A 20144-nucleotide genomic window follows, 5' to 3' on the forward strand; every position below is an offset into this window, starting at 1 on the left:
CATTGTACCCACCCACATCCATTATGCACTGAACATCTCTTTATTCATCTCTCTCTCCTAGTAGACTGTGAGGTTTTTGAGGACACAGACTGAATTTTTCATCTCAGTCCTCAGTAGCGCAAAGTGGATGCTATGAAAATGTTGGTGGAAGTGAAACCTTTGTCTTCTTAAAAGAACTGTCTCCTAACCTCAAAATGCTTCTCCCTCCCTCCCTCTCTCTCTCTCTCTCATCCTATAGGATGGTAGATGCAATGAAAAAGAAATTGTAAAGCACTTTTTTTTTTAATGGCTGGCTGGTACAGGCATGGAACCCTGGACCTTGGTGTTATCTGCACCATGCTCAAACCAACTGAGCTAAACTAGCCAGCCCTGTGAAGCACTTTTTGAAAGCAGGCCACATGTTATTTCAATGTTTACCACAAACCTGGGAGAAAAATGTTATGGCCCCATTGCACAGGTAAGGAAACTGAGGCTTGCATTACCTAAGGACCTACTCAGGGTTACACAGCTAGGGAGTGGTAAGCTCAGGACTAAACTTTGTGTCTCCTTATCCCAGGGCACTGCACCCATCCACCCATAATTAATACCAACAAGTGACAAGCATTGACTGCTTCAGAAAGGAAATGCATTATTTATTTTATTTTTAAAAGATGACTGGTAAGGGGATCTTAACCCTTGACTTGGTGTTGTCAGCACCACGCTCACCCAGTGAGCTAACCGGCCATCCCTATATGGGATCTGAACCCATGGCCTTCGTGTTATCAGCACCACACTCTCCCGAGTGAGCCGCGGGCTGGCCCAGAAAGGAAGAGCCTGCTTGTTCCTGCTGTTTGTTTCCTCAGCCCTCTCCCCTGCCCCTCCTCACAGATGGCTCCCAGATAGCTGTAGCCCTTACTGACCTCCCTGTCTTCTGACTACCTATCACTTCTGTATCACTCAACTGAGTATTTATGTGTCATCTTGTTTGTCCTGGTTCTATGTCTGGTTGCCTTAAAAGATTTTTGAGTGCCCAGACCATGCATTCTAGCTCTATATTCCCACAACACTCAAGTGCTCACTAGGCTTATAGTGGGATCTCAGTAAATATTGACTTGATGGCTTGATGGTGCCAGCAGCTGAGCACTGGGCAAAGTCTGAGGAGGTTGAGGGAGGGGGGGACCAAACCCTGAAAGAAGATAACCTAATAATCCATTATGTGTGCCTAACACATCAGAGTTATAAAGCACTTTCTTGCACATTATCTCATGATCATGCTTTGACCCAATCAACCAGACTTTCCCAACTGCCTTACTATTGTGCCAAGCACCATGCCAGGTTAGGGACTTAGTCATCACAATCCTTTGAAGTGGGTATTATCCCCATTTAAAGGAAAAGAAAACTGAAGCACAGGGAGGCTTAGCTCTGGTGTGAAAGATCCCAGCATCTGGAATAGTACCTGACCCATGCAAGTTGGCTTTAATTTCTTCTCTCTCCAGGGTCTCAAGAGTATTTGAGCCATAAGGCGGAGGACTAGTTCTCAAACAGGATCTTTGTTAGAAGGGTCCACTCCATTTACCTGGATCAGTCTCCCATTACATATATGACAAGCCACGTGGGCTTGCTATGGTCTCTTTGGCACAATGCCCTGTTGATAGTAGGTCCAGAAATCAATGTTTGCAGGAGTGATGGCCATGTTGTAAGGGGTCTCTTAAATGCAGTACGCAGCAAAGTTCAAGAGCGTTCGGCATGTCCTGTGGAGTGCTCCCTTGGGTGGGGCTGTGACTCATTCCCCCAGCGTAGGTTCCAGGTTGGGATGCCGAGCGGAGCTCTGGACAGCCACGAGTTCTGGGTGGAACCCTGGAGTGTGCGAAGAGAGGAGGAGAGGCAGGCGGCCCATTGCTGGAATCGAGCGGCTCCCTCTACTGGCGAACTAGAGAACCACCACGTTTCCGTGTATCTGTGTGTCACTGTATCGTGAGGGGTGTCACAGGTGTGTCAGCGAGTGTCGGTGGGAGCGCTGGCATGTGTATGGGTGTATGAGAGTGTCTGTTCTTGCGCAGAGTGGGTGTGCTAGCGCCACGCGGAGCTGTTTCTAAAAACACGGTGTGTTCACACAACCACATCTTGTAATTCAATTTACTTTGGGGCTGGGGGTGGGGGAGGTGGTGCTAGGGCTGCAGATTACCTGAGATTGGGCATCCTGTTCCTGGGGTGGCTAGGACGAAAGGATCCTCCCGCTGGTACTCCTCACCAGCCTTGTGCACTTGCCGGGGAAGATGGGAAGCGTTCTGGCCAGGAGAACAGTTCCTGCGAAGGGACTCTATCTCCTAAAGCAACTCGGGACCAAAGAAAGGGTTAACTTTGAGCCCCAGAGTGACTTCAATCATTGGCTTAGGGCACTGTCAATCAGAGATCTGGAGGCGGGGTTTGTGGGGCTGCAGTCGGACTGCCCAGCGCCCCACACTTGCCCCTCGACCCCCACATCTTTCACTGCTGGGGTGCACCCACAACCCCATCTTGGTGGAGACACCTTCCTGGACCCTGGAGGAGGAACGGATCCGGGCATCCTGGCTTCCCCACTCACTCCAGCTGCCTGGCTTCCTGATAGATGGTGATTATTATATAATAGACTTGCTGGACAGAACCTTGCCAGTGCTCGGAACACTTTGCCCCCCCTCGAAGCCTGCCCCGGAGCCTGGCACCTGCCACACAGAACCTGCTGCCTAGCTCTGTCGGAACCCCCAGCACCGCCTCCATCCCGGGGCGGGAGACACCAGGGCCACCTTCCAGGTGGCCCTGGGGCCATGTTCTGGAATGGGGCGGGCGCCCCGCAGGTCTCAAGGTTGACCCGAGGAGTGTGGCTTTACCAGCGCCTCTCCAGGATTGTGAGACCCACTTTGCCCACTCCAACCTGAACTTGGAACTTGGGAGCCAATATAGGTGGAGCTAGGGGGCGCTGGGGCCAGGGTCGGAAAGGGAAAGAAGTTTGGGAAAGGTGCGGGGGCAGGAAACGGGAGGCTGGGAGACCGGGCCGGCGGGGCAGGGGGGAGGGACTCTTATCCTGACAGGGCTCCCGCCTTCCCCGACTGGAGGGTTTGGAAAAACTGAGCAGGCAGCCAAGGCTTGGCTGGAAATCCTGCAGCCCACCCTCCTGGGGACACAAAGCTGGAGGGCGGGGGCAGGGCTGGGGAAGAGAGCACGACCCCGGGGAGGGCAGGGCCTCTTTTGGGGTTGGGGGCCCTGGGGCCAGGTCCCTGGGGAGGGGGTTCCTGGCGCTGTCTCCCTGCAGTCTGCTTGCCCCTTCTTCTCGTCTGCCCCCTCCTCTTCCCCCTCCTCCTTCTCCTCTGCTCCAGTCTTGCAGATTGCGGGCAGACTTAACTCCTTGCGTGCCAGCCTGGTGGACTCCGGAATGGTGACACTGTGGAGGAAGGAAGGCGGTAGGGACTCTGGACCCCTATCCCACCCACAGTTAACACTCTGTGGCCCGGAACGCAATCCCGAAACTTGGGCAGGTCAGAGTCCTGAAAGGCTGCCTGGAACTGGAAGCGCAACACGCAAAACCGGGCACCTGAGAGCTGCGGAATCCAGTCGGCTCTCTTGCCCAATCTTAACTGTCTACCCTCCCCACCCCCATCCTCGGTGTCTCTCCCTCCACTCTTTGGCCACCCTCCCCCACACTCTCACCCACTGCCTGACAGATAGAAGGCTTCGGGAGCTTTCTCCCCTACATCCAGCCCCTGGGGCCCAGCACAGGTGACCACGGCCCACGCCTCTCTTGCCTCCAGAGCGCTTTCTTCACCCATCTGAGGGGCTAGCTACCCAACTGAGTCTAGCTTCCCTCACCTCCAGCTGGGACAAGGACCTGAGTAATTGCAAACCCTGACTTCACCTCTTCACTTCCCTAGGCAACGCCACCTCCCCCGTCGGATTTGCTCCCCAGTTCTGCTATGAATGACTGCTTGAGGGAGGCATCTCAGGCTAGGCAGGAAGTGGTTAACGGAGCTACCCGGCCCTACGTGAGAGCCAGGTGAGGCACCGCCCATCTTGGCCTTCAGGTGTGTGTGGGTGGGGAAGAGGAGGGACACTGACCTTAAGGGCTGCTTGTTTTGCCCCCTGGTGGCTAGAGCTGGCTTAGCAGCCGCTGGCAAAAATATGCTCACGTGGGGATTCGCGAAAGAAGGACGTTGGAGACCGCTAGAGTGCTCCTCTTGCTGGAACAGCACCTTCCGAGGGTTGAGAGATCTTTCTGGGAAGGCCAGTGAAAGGAGGGAGCTCCCACAATCCCTGCCATACCACCCCCACTCAGCAGCTGCCTTAGCCACTTCCAGATCCTTGCCCTAGGAACTCTACTGGTGAGTCCCAAGTGCCCAGACACCTGGAAGAGGGCAGGAAAAAAACAGAAGACATAGGCCCTGTCCTCCCAGGGAGAGAATCAGTGGGAGGAAGCTGCCCCTCACCTTTTCTTATTATGCCCCAGGCCTTCCTAGAGCTGTCATTCCCTCCAGACCCAGCATCAAATACAAACCTCTAGCCGGGCTTCAAAGCTCCTACCAGCTACTCCACGCACCTTCAGCCTCCCTCCCTCCAGCCAAGCTGCCTTCTGGGTTTCTCCCCATAAAAATCCTCCCTTGAAGGATTCTAGGTGCTCATAACCACTTTCTATTATCCCCAGCATGGCTGAGACCCTTCCTCCCATCTACTCAGAAGCCCTCCCAGGTTAGCAAAGCCGATGATCTTGAAGGGCTCCTTTTTTTTTTTTTTTTTTTTTCTTTCAGTTTCCTTACTGACCCGCTTCTCATTTTCCACTACCCACTATCTAAGATTTCCTTTTGTATAGGCAGTTTACTCAGCTCTGGACAATTCTGTCCTCCTTGAAGGTTGTGACTCCTGATTCAACATTTGGCTTTTCTTCCAGGAATCCTTCTCTGACCAACCCTACCTACTTACTCAGTCAACAAATATTTATTGAGGACCTACTATGTGCCAGGCACTGGATTAGATACTAGGCATATGTTGGTGACAAGACAGATGCGGTCCTTGCCCTTACATAGACTGCAGCTTGGTTGGGGACAGACAACAAGTAAGTAGGAGGTTTTACTTATGTGATAAGAGCTTAGGGCATACTTAGGAGAGACACCTATCCTGGACTTGGGAGTCTGGAAGTTTCCTGCAGGGAGCAACATCTGAGGTGAGACTTCTTCCAAACTCAGCTGTGGTTTTGTCCTGGCAGACAGTACATCTCACTGGAGGTATGAAGATAAAATAGGATCCCAGCAAGAGATCTTGACCAGATGTTATAAGAGATTTCTAAGGCTGCATTCCCATACAGCTCACTTCTCATAAATTCTCCAAGTTCCAAAAGAAAGAAGACTGACCTGAGAGTCCAGAATATGTGACCTTGGCCTAGTCACTCCCTGTTTCAAATGTTAAAAAGGAGGGGTGGATGAGTTTATCTCTAAACTCCTCTTTATCCTAAAGATAGTGATTAAATAGCAGGCTTGTTGAGAGAAAAACACTCACTCAGCTCTGATCTGCATGGAGAGGGCAGAGTTCATAAACCTAGGAGAGGCTCTCAGAGGCAGGGCCCCACAGGAAGCCACAGCCAGTCACCTCCTATTCCTCGCTGCCCAGTTGGTCTGGCAGTTCTGAGTCCTGGGAGCATTTCATTCTTGCCATTAACTGAAGGCAAGAGCCTTTCTGAGATTAAACTGGGAGGGGGAGCACTGGGGGACAGGACTCACAGAATATATTTAGATACTGCACCAATTTGCTCTTCTTTCTCTCTCTCTCTCTCTCTCTCTCTCTCTCTCTCTCTCTCTCTCTCTCTCTCTCGGGTTTTTTTTTTTGGCAGCTAACTGGTACAAGGATCGAACCCTTGACCTTGGTGTTATCAGCACCACACTCTAACCAAAATTTGCTCTTATACATAGCACTGTAGAACAGTTATTTTTAAGAGATGAAATGTTCACAGGTGAGGAAACTGAGTGGTGAAGACCCAGAGGAATAAAAGGTCTGGCCTAAAATCACATGGCTGGGAAGCAACAGCTGGAAGAGGTGCCCAGGCCTCCTAACTCCCTGTCCAGACTCTTTCCACGACACCGCTAAAGCATTTGTTTCCAACTTTCCATTGGACTTCTTCCTGTGTCTGGCTCATTTCCCTGTGAGGCCATAAGATCTGGGAAGGCAGCCTGGCCTCCTTATCTGGACATCACCCAGAGCCTGGAGGGGTGCTCAGAGCTCCCAGTCTCCCAGGCCCCCCTTTTCTCTCTCATCATAGCCCTATTTATATGTATGAAGCTGTCTGGCTCATTCTAAAAAGGCATCCCTGGATTGTGGACAAAGGCCTTGGCCAAGCATATTCCCAGTCCCAGATAGACCTAAACCTGCCCTGTGACTTTGAGCAGGCTGATTAACCTCCCTGAGTCCCATGTTCTACATCTGTCAAAATCCATACCTGTTGTAACTCCTAGGGCATTTGTAACTTGAAATCCTAGGTTAAGAAGTGCTTTTAAAAGACAAAGTTCTGGGCCGAGCCCGTGGCGCCCTCGGTAGAGTGCGGAGCTGGGAGCGCGGCGACGCTCCCGCCGTGGGTTCGGATCCTACACAGGAATGACTGGTGCACTCACTGGCTGAGTGCCAGTCACGAAAAACGACAAACAAACAAACAAAAAAAAAACCAGAATTTAAAAAAATAAATAAATAAATAAAAATAATAATAAAAGACAAAGTTCTGAGGTAGGGAATAAGCCTAATGTTTCTGTCTTTCTGGAGGATCCCACAGCCTTAAGACCATGTCTGCTCTAACTGCAGGGACTGGGGTGCTACTCACTGGGGCATCTACACCCTGGCACCATGCTGGGTCCTGTGAAAGTAACAGGACATATAAGCTGAATGTATTCTGGAGCCCTGCAACTCAAATACCAACAATAATTTCAAAAAAGAATTCCTCTTTTTCTTGTATCTCTTGAAGGTGATTCAGTTCATAACTTACAGCACCATTTGTTAAAATTCCCTTTCCCAGGGCTGGCCCGTGGCTCACTTGGGAGAGTGTGGTGCTGATAACACCAAGGCCATGGGTTCGGATCCTATATAGGGATGGCCAGTTCACTCTCTGGCTGAGCGTGGTGCTGACAACACCAAGTCAAGGGTTAAGATCGATCCCCTTACTGGTCATCTTTAAAAAAAAAAAAAATTCCCTTTCTTCTGCTATTCTGCTACACTTTGCAGCAGTTAGAGTCGCTCTACAAACCCCAAATCAGCCCTTCTTTGTCTTCTGTAGTCAACAGCTTTTCTGTCTCTCTTTGTCCACTGCAATCTCCTCATTATGTGGGGGTGCAGCCTCTCGGGTTTCGTTATTTTCCTTTTTTCTTCACCCATTACCCAAATTCTCCCTGACGCACAAGAGAGTTGCCCTCCCCTGCCTCCCTAGTGCTATCTCTCATCTCCTATCCTCCCAGTTCTGTGTTACAAAAGCCCTGGAACTGAGCAGGCCCAGACAAGACTTCCAACAACAGGTGAATGATAAAATTATCTTGGAGGTAAGGAGAAGCAAGGTGGAGAAGGGATGTGAACAGGCAATGATTAGTAAGTTTTTATCCTGTAACAGGTAATACAGGTACCTGCCCTCAAAGGGCTTATAAGATGAGGACAATGAAAGAACAATAAAAGATGGTAAATAATTAAAAGATGTGGAGTTTATGCAGTCAGTTCAGGATGTGTCCTCAAGTAGGCCCAGCAGAGAAGGAGGAAACTGACCTGGGCCTGGAAGGGCAGGCCAGGTACAGGGAGGCTCAGAGTTAACCCTGAGTGTGGGGTACAGAAAAAGCAAAAGCAGGAGGAATCATAGATCTTCGTAGGAATGGATCCTGAAAACTAACTGCCTCATTCAAATTCTTTCTGATGCCCAACTCCCTGCCAACATCTCTGGCAAGCATTCTATCGGCATCATCTTGAACACCTCCAGTACTGGGATACTTACTGCCTCCCAGGCAACCCATTCCATATATGATCATCTGTTTTTCCTTCCTCTGGGCTATTTCCTGGTGGTCTCCACTGAACTTCACTTCCCCTTGAGCTGAACTCTATCTCCCGGTGGTCTACGGACTACCTCATGGGGTCACACAATGTAAGTCTAATTCTTCTCTGATAGCCGTTCATATATTTGAGCTTTCATGACTCCCGACTCTTCTCCTCTTCCTTAGCCTAAACATTCCCAATTCACCAAAGAGTTACTCCCATGATGACACCTGGCCAACTCAGAGTAAAGCAGAACTATCCATCCTCTCCTTTATTCCAATTACTGTATCTCCAGTAGAATAACTTCACATTGAATTAGCTTTGGCAACCACCTTATGCCAATGACTCAGACAGAACTTACTAAAACCTCGGATTCTTTTTCACATGAACTTCCTCTGAGCCATGTCTGGCCCATTGTGTGTTGCCGAGGTCTTCCATAGATCTCGGATCAGTTCACCTTGTTAGGTTTGCCTAACATTCTATACATGGAGCTAATGTTTGGATCCTTATCCTGTCTTTCAATGTTTACTATCCCTCCAGGCTTATACCTGTGAAATGTGATACTGTATTTTCACATAAGCTGTTAATAAAAATATTTAACAGGACAGAGATGAAGGCAAAAAACTAAAGCACACAGGTGTTCTTCTGGTTGATACCGATCCATGTCACATTGAGAAGCAGTAAGATACAAGGTTTTGAAGGTGGAATGGAGTCAGATCGTCATGAGCCTCGAAAGCCTAAAGGAAGAATAAGAAAATAGGAAGGCTGAGAAGGTTTTTGAGTAAAAGAGTCATATAAGACGCTGTCTAGTATAGCAAAAAACAAAACAAAACACTAACTTTGGAACTCTACAGATTGGTTTGAGTTCCAGCTCTATTGCTTACTTGCTGTTGAACTGTGGGCAAATTAATCACTTTGAGTATCAATTTTATTCTCCAGTAAAATGGGATAGCCTATTTTATAGATTATTGTGAAGATTAAATGAGATAACATATGAAGAGCCTAACATATAATAGGTGCTCAGTAGATGAAGAAGAAAAAAGAGGGGGTGAGGAGGAGGAGAAGACATGCTTAAGACAGGTCTGATTTCTGAACAGAGACATATTTGTAGTAGGCCCAAATAAGAAGTCCAACTCTGAGGCTACTGTGAGGGCCGTGAACGACTTGCTGGATGCTTGGTCTAGGGTGATGTACACGGAATGGCAAAGAAACAGAAGCAAATATGAATGACATTTCAAAAGGAGACTTGATACACCTTGGAGTCTAGCTAGGTACGGAGGATAACAGAGACAAAGGAGTCACAGGTAGCACCATGATTTTTTGCACTGGGTGGTAACAGGGAAGTACAGAGGGGCCACAGTTTGGGGAAGATGGTTCACGGTCACAGTCGTTGAATTAGGCATGATAGTAGGACATGCCAGTGGATACAACCAGTGAGGATGTAGAGAGATTGGATTGGAAATTTGGAGAGACAGAAGTCAGAGCCAAAGTTAGGTTTTTGGCAAGCACCCCATGTCAGCAGTAGCTGTAGGCACTGGGTGAAATTTCTGAAGGGGAGTTGGGAAGTGAATTAAGGACAGTGCCCTGCAGGACGCCCCCAGAGCCATACTGATTCTGATTCAGGACTGCAGAAAAAACTGCCCCATACCACTTTTCCTCCCCCACCAATCCCTGACCCCCTGCAGAGTTAAAGAGATCAGTGGTAGATGACACCCACCCACACACCCACCGCATCACTAAAGACAGACCTCTCTCCAGAGCCCACTGCAACCTTTGCCCTCTGTCCTCTGCCCTGTCCCTCCAGGACTCTCTTACTTCTCTGTCCTGATATCAGAAGGGGCACAAGTTCTTGTCTAACCAGCAGACTCCAGCTTGTTGCTACAATGGTGGACTTGGACAGAGAGAGACAGGAGGGAAACTGTAGAAAGAGGGATTTGACCACACTCTCCCAAATGAGCCAACCGGCCATCCCTATGTAGGGATCAGAACCTGTGGCCCTCGTGTTATCAGCACCGCACTCTCCCAAGTGAGCAACGGGCCGGCCTAGAAAGAGATTTGGACAGAGGCAGGCAGGGACGCATTAATGAAGAGTAAGAGAGAAACAGAGCAGCCAAGAGAAAAGAGAAAGGTGAGCACTACGAGTATGTAGAAAAGCAGACTGATACAGGAGGAGAAATACAGAAACTGAAGAAGGGGCAGCAAAAAAGATTTGCCTAGTAGCTGATGAAGTGCAACTGAGAACACTGTTACCATGGCAACGGGTCCAGAGCAGGGAGTAGGAATATAAATCGGATTATGAGTTGGGGCAGTGTGTGTGGGGGGGTGCTGAAGACCCTGAGCCAGCCCTCCCCACCAGACCTTCTGCCCTTGAGGAATACCTTTCCCAGAGGTCTCCCCCAGGCCAGACCAAGGAATGCATTGGACGGGCGCAGCACTCTGGCACTCTCTCCCCTCCCCTGGGGTGAAATAGAATAGATCTATACCCCCACGCTCATGTGCCTCACTGCCTCTTGGAGAGCTCTCTCTGTGGACCCTAGTTTCTCTCATTCTACTTCCTCATCAGAGCCCCGAAGAGGAAAGAGGGGAGGGAATTTGTTTTAAGCTCCTAATATGTGCCAAACACTGTCGGGCACTTCATGCCCTGTTTCATTTAGTCCTCACCACTGCTCTGTGAGGTAGGTATTATCTCCTCAGTTTATAGACAGGAAGCTGAGATCAAGGTCACATGTTGGAAGGTAGTGGGGTGGGGTGAGGGGCATGTGTAGCCCCAGCCCATCTGCTCCAAAGCCCATTCAGTCTCCTAGCCCTCTGCCTACCTCCAGGAGCCTCCTTCCCATTCCCTGGCTTTTCCTGTACCTTTAGGGCAGGATGGGCATAGTGGGAGCTGCTCAGGGTATGGACTAGTTCAAGGCTCTTACTCCATTCTTGGAGACAAAGAGACTTGAGGAAAATATGCCACAGCCAGCAAGACTCTGGGCTAGGTGGGAGGCTGGGGGAGCGAGGGGGAAGGGCTGAGGTTGAGAGGCCTCATGGGGGTGGAGGGAAGCTCAGAGGCCGGGGCCACTTCCGGCGGAGCAGAGGAGAAACTCCCAGCACAGGCCACGTGGGGAGCTGGGGAAGAGGCAGTGCTCATGGAGCTAGTGCTGAGAGCGACTGGGGGCTGGTATTTGCCTGCAGGTCTGTGCAAGTGGAAGTGGCTGGAGGGAGAAAGGAGGGAGCCGCTTCTCTTCCCTTACCACACTTCCCCCCCCTTCCCCCTCACTGGAGCTTCTGTACAAATAAGTTTTGCAAAGGGCACTGATATCTAACATACATATCAGACAGGGCCAGAGAGATGGGAGGAGGCTGGGTTCAGGGCTGTGGCTTGGGCAGCTGTGTTAAGACTATTCCCCCCCCCCCCCCCAGCTGCAGGATGAGAAAGGGTGGGATTCAAAAGCATTCCTGGCCTCTCCCCATCATACCTTGCTGTTCCTCCCTCCTGGTGGCTACCTTGAAATATCTCCCTGTTCTCTGGCTTGAGCCACACCCTAACCCGGAAGTCCCTGTTGGTGGGTGGGCTCCAAGAGGTGCTAAAGGTCACAATTGTGTTGGTTCCCTTGGCCACTGGGCTGAAGATCCCAGGTCTCTGCCCCACACCCCTATAGATAGGAACAAAGCTCCTTCCCCTCAGGCCTGGAGGGAAGAGTGCTCCAGAATCAGCTCACTTCCTCTGCTGCTTCAGTTATGCTCTCACCTCCACACCCCACCCATATCCCACGAAGCCCCTCCTGACGGTCTTTCCCTATGCACACCAGAGATTCCTAAGGACAACTCAGAAGGAGGCCCAGGGAGCTGGCTCTTTAGCTCAGTTGGTTAGAGCACCACCTTCTAACACCAAGGTCAAGGGTTCAGCAGCCAGAAAAAAAAACCCAGAAGGGGACCCAGTAGGAGCCAAAAGGGCCTGAGGGGGTTTGGGCGGGGGAAGGCCCTTTCCTATCCTTCTTCTCGTGTCATCCCCTGGCTGTCTGGTCTTTGAGTCCTAGAACCAGTTCCACACAGCCATTTACACCATCCTCTTGCCCAGCCCAATCCCCCTCATTCACATGAGCTCCAATTCAAGCTCCAATTTAGAGATATCCACTGACCCCACTTACCCTATCCAAGGAGTACATTTCATTTTTTTTTAAGTAGTGATTTTTTTTAATTATAAAATTTCCTCTATTTCAAATATCCTATTTTTAGGGGCCGGCCAGTGGCTCACTCGGGAGAGTGCTGTGCTGATAACACCAAGGCCATGGGTTCAGATCCCATATAGGGATGGCCGGTTCGCTCACTGGGTGAGCGTGGTGCTGACAAGACCAAGTCAAGGGTTAAGATCTCCTTACCGGTCATCTTTAAAAAAAAAAAAAAAAAATTCTATTTTATTGTTTGTTTTTTTGGGCGGCTGGCTGATACAGGGATCTGAACCCATGACCTTGAGGGTTATGAGGCTATGCTCTCACCAACTGAGCTAACCGGCCAGCCCAAGGAGGGCATTTCAAATCTCTCAATTCACTGTGGTCGTGATGTTGCTGAGCATGCCTCCTGCAAGTGTTCTTTTTTTTTTTTTTTTTTTTTTTTTTGTCTTTTTCGTGACGGGCACTCAGCCAGTGAGTGCACCGGCCATTCCTATATAGGATCCGAACCCGCGGCAGCGGCGGTGGGAGCGTCGCCGCCCTCCCAGCGCTGCACTCTCCCGAGTGCGCCACGGGCTCGGCCCTGCAAGTGTTCTTCTTAGGGTACCTGGAATACCACTCCGTCTTGGCTCTTTTCTATTTTTGGTGGCTGGTCAGTAGTCGGATCAGAACCCTTGACCTTGGTATTATGATACCATGTTCTAACCAACTGAGCTAACTGGCCAGCCCCTCTTTTTTCTTTCTTTCTTTCTTTTTTTTTTAAAGATGACCAGTAAGGGGATCTTAACCCTTGGCTTGGTGTCGTCAGCACCAGGCTTAGCCAGTGAGCGAACCACCCGAACCCATGGCCTTGGTGTTATCAGCACCGCACTCTCCCGAGTGTGCCATGGGCTGGCCTTGCCCTCTTTTTTCTTTTAGGAAAGGCTTCTTGGTCTCCTTTTCAGGACCCTCTTTTCCTTTGCCCATAAATATTGGGGTTCCCCAGGCTCTGTCCTTGACCTTTCCTCTCACTCCGCATGTACTCCTCCCTGAGGTTTCAGCTGCCACACCTGTGCTGACAACCTCTCCTGTGTCCAGAGCATGCATCTAACCACCTCTACCTGGGTGTCCTTCAGGCACCTCCACTAAGCAGAGTCAAAACTGAAATATCTGGCTGGCCAGTTAGCTCAGTTGGTTAGAGTGAAGTGTTATAACACCAAGGTCAAGTGTTTGGATTTCCCCTTACCAGCCAGCTGCCAAACAAACAAAAAAATTGAAGTATCTCCACACCAGACCCTCCCCACAAATCTTCCCCTCTCACCCCCACTGTGTTCCCCAGCTAGTGACAGTGCCATCATCCACCCTGCTGCCCAAGCCAGGACCTAGGAGGTGTCCTTCACTCTGCTCTCCACCCGCTCCCCGGCCCTCCCAGCCAAATCATCACCAGGCCACCAATTTTGCCCTCTCCCAAAATCTCATCTATCATCTTTGTCTAGAACATGATCTCAGCTTCCAAACTGTCTCCTAGCTGTTTATCCAACACAATCTCTACACTACAGCACAGTCATCTTTATAAAACACAAATTTGATCACCACGCTCTCCATTTAAAACCCTTCAAGGTCTCCCTTTTATCCTGAGGATAAAAATTAAAATTCCTTAAAAAAACTTTACAAGCTCTGCATCTGGTCCCAGCTATTTCTCCAATGACTTCCCAGATTCCACGCTGAATTGTCAATGGATCCATTTTCTGACTTTGAGCCTTTGCGATTCTTTCAGCCTAAAACAATCTCTCCTCTCCACCCCTCCCTCCACCTTCACCCTGCTAACCCCTACTCAACTTTTAGGCCTTTGCTTATTCACCACTTCCTCCAGGAAGCCCTTCCAGACTATCCAAAACCACTTAAGTTACTCCTTAGGTGAGGAGCCTCTTTGGCAAGTTATTTAACTTCTCTGTGCCTTAGCGTACTCATTAATAAAATGAGGATAATAACAGTACCTACCTCACAGAGGTTGTTATGAGGATTAAGCAAGAAAATATATGTAAGGGCCAGCTCGTGGCTCACTTGGGAGAGTGTGGTGCTGATAACACCAAGGCCGTGGGTTCGGATCCTATATAGGGATGGCCGGTTGGCTCACTGGCTGAGTGTGGTGCTGACAACACCAATCCAAGAGTTAAGATCCCCTTACCTGGGGCCAGCCTGTGGCTCACTCGGGAGAGTGCGGTGCTGATAACACCAAGGCCATGGGTTCGGATCCTATATAGGGATGACCAGTTGGCTCACTGGCTGAGCGTGGTGTTGACAACACCAAGCCAAGGGTTGAGATCCCCTTACCGGTCATCTTTAAAAAAAATTTTTTTTAAATAAAAAATAAAATATAAAATATATGTGACAGACTTAGCACAGTGCCTGCCACATGGTAAGCACTCGATAAATAATAGCTGTTATTATTACTTCTGCTAAAATCCTTGTAGTTTTATTTTTAAGATTTTTTTGGAGGTTGGCCAGTATGGGGATCTGAACCCTTGACCTTGGTGTTATAACACCAAACTCTAACTAACTGAGCTAACCAACCAGCCCTAACTTCGGGTTCTGCTATAATCCTGATGCAGTATAGTAGTGGACTCTTCTCGTGAGAGCAATGTCTCATTCACATCTGAATGTTCAGTGTTAGCACAGTAACTGGTGCAAAAGCATTTAATAAACATTTATTTAATAAATTAATTTGTGTTAATTTGGGCCATTGTTATTTCTTGTATGGATTAACTCTCCTATAGGCCTGAGAAGAGGCTTGATTATCCCAAAATCAAGCCTCCACCTACTCTTAGAGTAATCTTTCTATAACCAAGTTTGATTATGTCTCTTCCCTGCTCAAATTTTGTCAGAAGCTCCTTATGTCTGCAGAAAACATGTGGGTCAGGCTTTTCTAGAGCAATCGCTCCTTTACCTTCTCCACCCCAATTCTATGCCTTTGCTATCCCTCCTTCCCAGAGCTCTGCTCACTGGCTACACTGAACCTCTTTCTGCTTCCAGAACCCTCCAGCCACAGTCCCCTCAGCCCCAAATATCCTCCTACTATAGTTTGAATGTGTTTCCTGAAGGTTCATGTGTTGAAAACCTGGTCCCCAGTGCAGCAGTGTTGAAAGGTGGGGCCCTTCGGAGGTGATTGGGTCATGAATGCAGAGCCTTCATGAATGAATTAATGCACTCATGGATTCATAGATTAACAAGTTATGACAAGAGTGAATGTCGTAAAAGCCAGTTTGTTCTCTCCTGTGAGCCCCCTCACCATGTGATACCCTGCACCACCTTGGGACTCTGCAAGGAGTCCCTATGAACAAGAAGGCCCTCACCAGACCTTGGGCTTCCCAGCCTCCAGAAGTATAAGAAATAATTTTGCTCGTTTGTTTTGTTTTGTGTTTTTTGTTTGTTTGTTTTTTGACAGCTGGACAGTACAGGGATCTAAGCCCTTGACCTTGGTGTTGCAAGGTGGCGCTCTAACCAACTGAGCTAACTGGCCAGCCCTAAAATTTCTTTTTTTAATAAATGATTGAACCTCAGGTATTCAGTTACAACAACAGAAAATGGACTAAATACCTTCCTTCTTGATCACCTAGTGAAACCTACTCCCTTTCCAACACCATTTCCCAGATGGCACAATCTGGGGGCCCCAAAGGCAAAGCTGTCCTTGAAGATGTGTACTGTTTGACTCACAAAGTCCATTTTTATAACGTGCTGAAAATTTGAAAATAGGGACATTTTACCTAAAAATCCAGATTTCTGACTCCTCTTAACAAAATGAGGAGGCATGGCTACACTAGGTCACCCTTTCTGCCAGGCAATTATTCCAGAGCCACAAGGGGTGGCCCCTTTTGACAGAGCTCATGCTGCTACACTCTTTCCAGGTGGCCCCTCTTTCTACTAACTTGGTTATCTGCCTGGCCCCTGACTTCACTGGGTCTGCAGCCCCTGTCCTGGCCTCACAATATTTTGATCCACCCAACTGCAGTGAAGACCTTGGCTTCCTCTCCTCAACAGCCGCCTAGTTGGCCACCACTCTGCGTCCTGTCCCCATCCACTCTCTCCTGCTCTTTCACTGCTCTCACGCCTTTCTTGTACTCTGACCTACTGAACACCCCCATCCCTCAGTGCTCCTTCCCCTCACATCCATCACTACTATCCATAGTGCTATGGTATGAATGTCCTCTCCAAAACTCATGTTGATGTCTGTCTGTCTGTCTGTCTGTTTGGTGGCTGGCCTATACAGGGATCCAAACACTTAACCCTGGTGTTATAGGCTGCACTCTAAACAACTGAGCCCTTTTTTTTTTTAATTTAATTTAATTTTTAAAATTTTTCATATTGATGTTTAATCACCATTGTAATAGTATTAAGAGGTGGGACCTTTAAGAAGCGATTAGGTCGTGAGGACTCTGCTTTCATGAATGGATTAATGTTGTTACCCTGGGAGTGGGTTAATTATGGAGAGGTGGCCTCCTGACACAAGGATGAGTTCAGCCTGATTTCCTCTCTCCATCTTGCCTTGCTTGACTGTCTGCTTTCTGCCATGGGATGATGCAGCAAGGTCTTCACCAGATGTAGCCCCTCAGTCTGGAATTTCCCAGCCTCCAGAACTGTGAGCCAAATAAATCTCTTTTTTTAATAAATTAATCAGTCTGTGGTGTTCTGTTATAGCAGTAGAAGATGGACTAAGACACATAGCTAGGCTGGATCTTATTCTCCATCCCTTTACTCTTGCCAATACCCTCACCTTTCCTTGCCTTGAAAACCCAACCCTAAGTCAATAAAACCTGACAGTTTTATCATTTCTTCACTGTCAAAATGTCAAGACAGGTGTGAATGGTTAATTTTATGTGTCAATTTAGTTGGGCCACAATGCCTACATATTTGGTCAAACATTATTCTGGATGTTTCTGTGAAGGTTTTTTTTTTTTTTTTTTTAACTTTGAAACATTCCTTTACTTTCCAATATCACCAATCATGGATTATGTCATGAGTATGTCTTCCGTGAAGGTATTTTTTGGATTAAGCAGATTACCCTCCATGACATGGGTGGGCCTCATCCAATCAGTTGAAGCCCCTAACAGAACAAAGACTGACCTTCCTGAGAAAGAAGGAATTTTGCCAGCACACAGCCTTTGGATTGGAACTTCGAGTCTTTCCTGAGTCTCCAGCCTTCCAGCCTTCCCCATCAAATTCTGGACTCACTAAACCTCCACAGTCACGTGAACCATTTCCTTAAAATAAATCTCTGTCTATACACACACATCCTTTTGGTTCTGTTGCTCTGAGGACCCTGACTAATACAGTCAGTGCCCCTGAAGACCGGTGGTCCCAAGCTCAGCTCGGCCGACACCACCCAACATAGCCTCCCTCAAGGCTCTCGGTAGCTGCATCCCTTCTCCCTTTAATAGCTATTTCAAACTCTCACCCTTCTTTGGCCCCCAAACCCCTTCTCCCCACTGAGTTTCCTACTTCACAGAGAGAGCAGAGGCCTTCCTGCTTTCCCTCCTTCTCTCAAGAGGGAGCTCCCTTAACTTACTTCTTCCATCTCCTTCCCTTTACCACTCAAATCCCCCCAAAAGTATAGCATTTTTCTACATCATCACCCCTATTCTCTCTGCTGGGAAATGTCAGTCCTCTGGCCAAAGACTAATGCCTCCACTTCTGATCTGAACCCCATTTTATTCTCAAGAAGCCTTACCATCAATTTTACCCATCTCTCTCTTGAGCTTTCACTTTAAAAACAAAACAGATGAGCCTTTCCTATACCCCTAGCTCCCCTCCAGTTATCTAGCATCTCCTTCCTTTCCCAGCTGCACTTCTTCAAAGAGCTGTCTACACAGTTCTAACTCTACTTCCTCACCTCCTGGTTGCCTCCTGGACTCTTACAGTCTGGCTTCTGCCTTCCCCAACTGTAGGAAGCTCTCTCTAGGGATATGCCCTGAGACTCTAGGCCCAGTGTACATTTTTCAGTCCTTGCTTTCAATCCTTGCTTTCAATCCTGACCTTCATACCATTTGACACATCCTTTTTGAGATGCTTCATCCAGGGCTGGCCAGTTAGCTCAGTTGGTTAGAGCATGGTGCTAATAACACCAAGGTCCAGGGTTCAATGCCTGTACTGGCCAGCTGCCCCCAACCCCCCACCACTCCTAAGAAAAAACAAAACTTAAATGCTCCATTCACTTCCTCCTTTTTTGAAGGATTTGAACCCTTGACCTTAGTGTGATGACACAGTGCTCTAACCAACTGAACTAAGCTGCCAGCCCTCCTCCTAATTTTTATTCCTTCTTTATCAGCACTTCTTCCCCCATCTGTCCTTTAAATGCCTTAAGTGATGGTTAATTTTAGGTGTCAACTTGATTAAGGAATACCTTGAGTGAGTGTGTTTCCAGAAGAGATTAGCATGTGAATCTGAGTGGACTAAGTGTGGAAGGTCTGCCCTCAGCATGGGCAAACACCATCCAATCAGCTGTGGGACTAGAAAGAACAAAAACAGAGAAAAGACAGATTGGTCTTTTCCAGCTGGGACACACTCTTCTTCTGCCCTGGACATCAGAATTGCAGGCTTTCCAGCCTTTGGACTTCAGCATTTATACCAGCAGTACCTCCAGGCTCTCGGGCCTTTGTCCTCGGACTGAGAGTTACATCACTGACTTTCCTGGTTCTGAGGACTTCGGACTTGGAATGAGCCATGCTACCTGCATGCTAGGGTCCCCAGCTTGCAGACGACCTGCCATGGGACTTCTCAGCCTCCATAATCACATGAGACAATTCCCCTAATAAATCTCCCCCTCTCTATCTCTATCTATCTCTATCTATCTATCTATCTATCTATCTATCTATCTATCTATCTATCTATCTATCTATCTATCTATCTATCTATCTGTCCTATTGGTTCTGTCTCTCTGCAGAACCCTGACTGTACACCTTATTTCCCAGAATTCTGTTCTTGGCTGCCTTCACCTACTCTCTTCCAGGACTGTCTTCCACAGTCATGATTTTAACCATTGCCCACCTTCCCTCTCTTTATCCCACACCTCTCCTCTGTACCCCAGACTCATATGCTTAGTTTTGAATTTCCTAAGATATTTGCATTAGTTATCTATTACTGCTTAGCAAATTACCCCAAAACTTAGTGGCTTATAAAAACAAACATTTATTCTGAGAATCAGGAATCTGGGAGAGATCTAGCTGGGTGGTTCTGGCTCAGAGTGTCTCATGAAGCTGCAATGAAGGTGTCAACCTGGGCTGCAGTCATCTGAAGGCTTGTCCGAGGCTGGAGGATCTGCTTCCACACTTGCTAATTCATATATCTGTTGCCTGAAAGTCTCAGTTCCTCACTATATTACTCCATTTTGTGTTGTTATAACAGAAATACCCAGACTGGGTAATTTATAAAGAAAAGAGGTTTGGGCTGGCCCATGGCTCACTCAGGAGAGTGTGGTGCTGATAACACCAAGGCCACGGGTTTGGATCCTATATAGGGATGGCCGGTTAGCTCACCGGTTGAGCGTGGTGCTGACAACATCAAGCCAAGGGTTAAGATCCCCGTACCGGTCATCTTTGGAAAAAAAAAAAAAAAAGAAAGAAAAGAGGTTTATTTGGCTTACAATTCTGAGACAACTGCATCTGGCACAAGCCTCAGGCTGCTTCTACTCTTGGCGGAAAGCAGCAGGCAGCCAACGGGTACAAGCAGATCACATGGCAAGAGGAAGCAAGAGAGAGAGAGAGGAGGTGCCAGGGTCTTCTAAACAACTTGCTCTCCTGGGAACTAATAGAGCGAGAACTCACTCACTACCCACCTCCCCCAGGGAGAACATTAATCCATTCATGAAGGATCTGCCCCCGTGGCTCAATCAGTTTCCAATACTGCCACATTGGAGATCAAATTTCCAAAACATGAGTTTTGGAGGGGACAACACATCCAAACTCCATCACTCACTGACTATACACATTATTTCCCAGAATTCTGTTCTCACCACATGGACCT

At 48.4% G+C, this 20144-nt stretch overlaps 1 non-coding gene across 1 annotated transcript; it reads left to right on the forward strand.

Moving 5' to 3' along the window:
* Positions 1-18205: 18205 nt before the first annotated feature.
* On the forward strand, positions 18206-18279 carry TRNAI-AAU (transfer RNA isoleucine (anticodon AAU)). Its single transcript has one exon. It is a non-coding gene; the product is annotated as a tRNA-Ile (tRNA).
* Positions 18280-20144: the final 1865 nt, after the last annotated feature.

This window comes from Cynocephalus volans, chromosome 4, assembly GCF_027409185.1.
Source record: "Cynocephalus volans isolate mCynVol1 chromosome 4, mCynVol1.pri, whole genome shotgun sequence".
Taxonomy (NCBI): domain Eukaryota; kingdom Metazoa; phylum Chordata; class Mammalia; order Dermoptera; family Cynocephalidae; genus Cynocephalus; species Cynocephalus volans.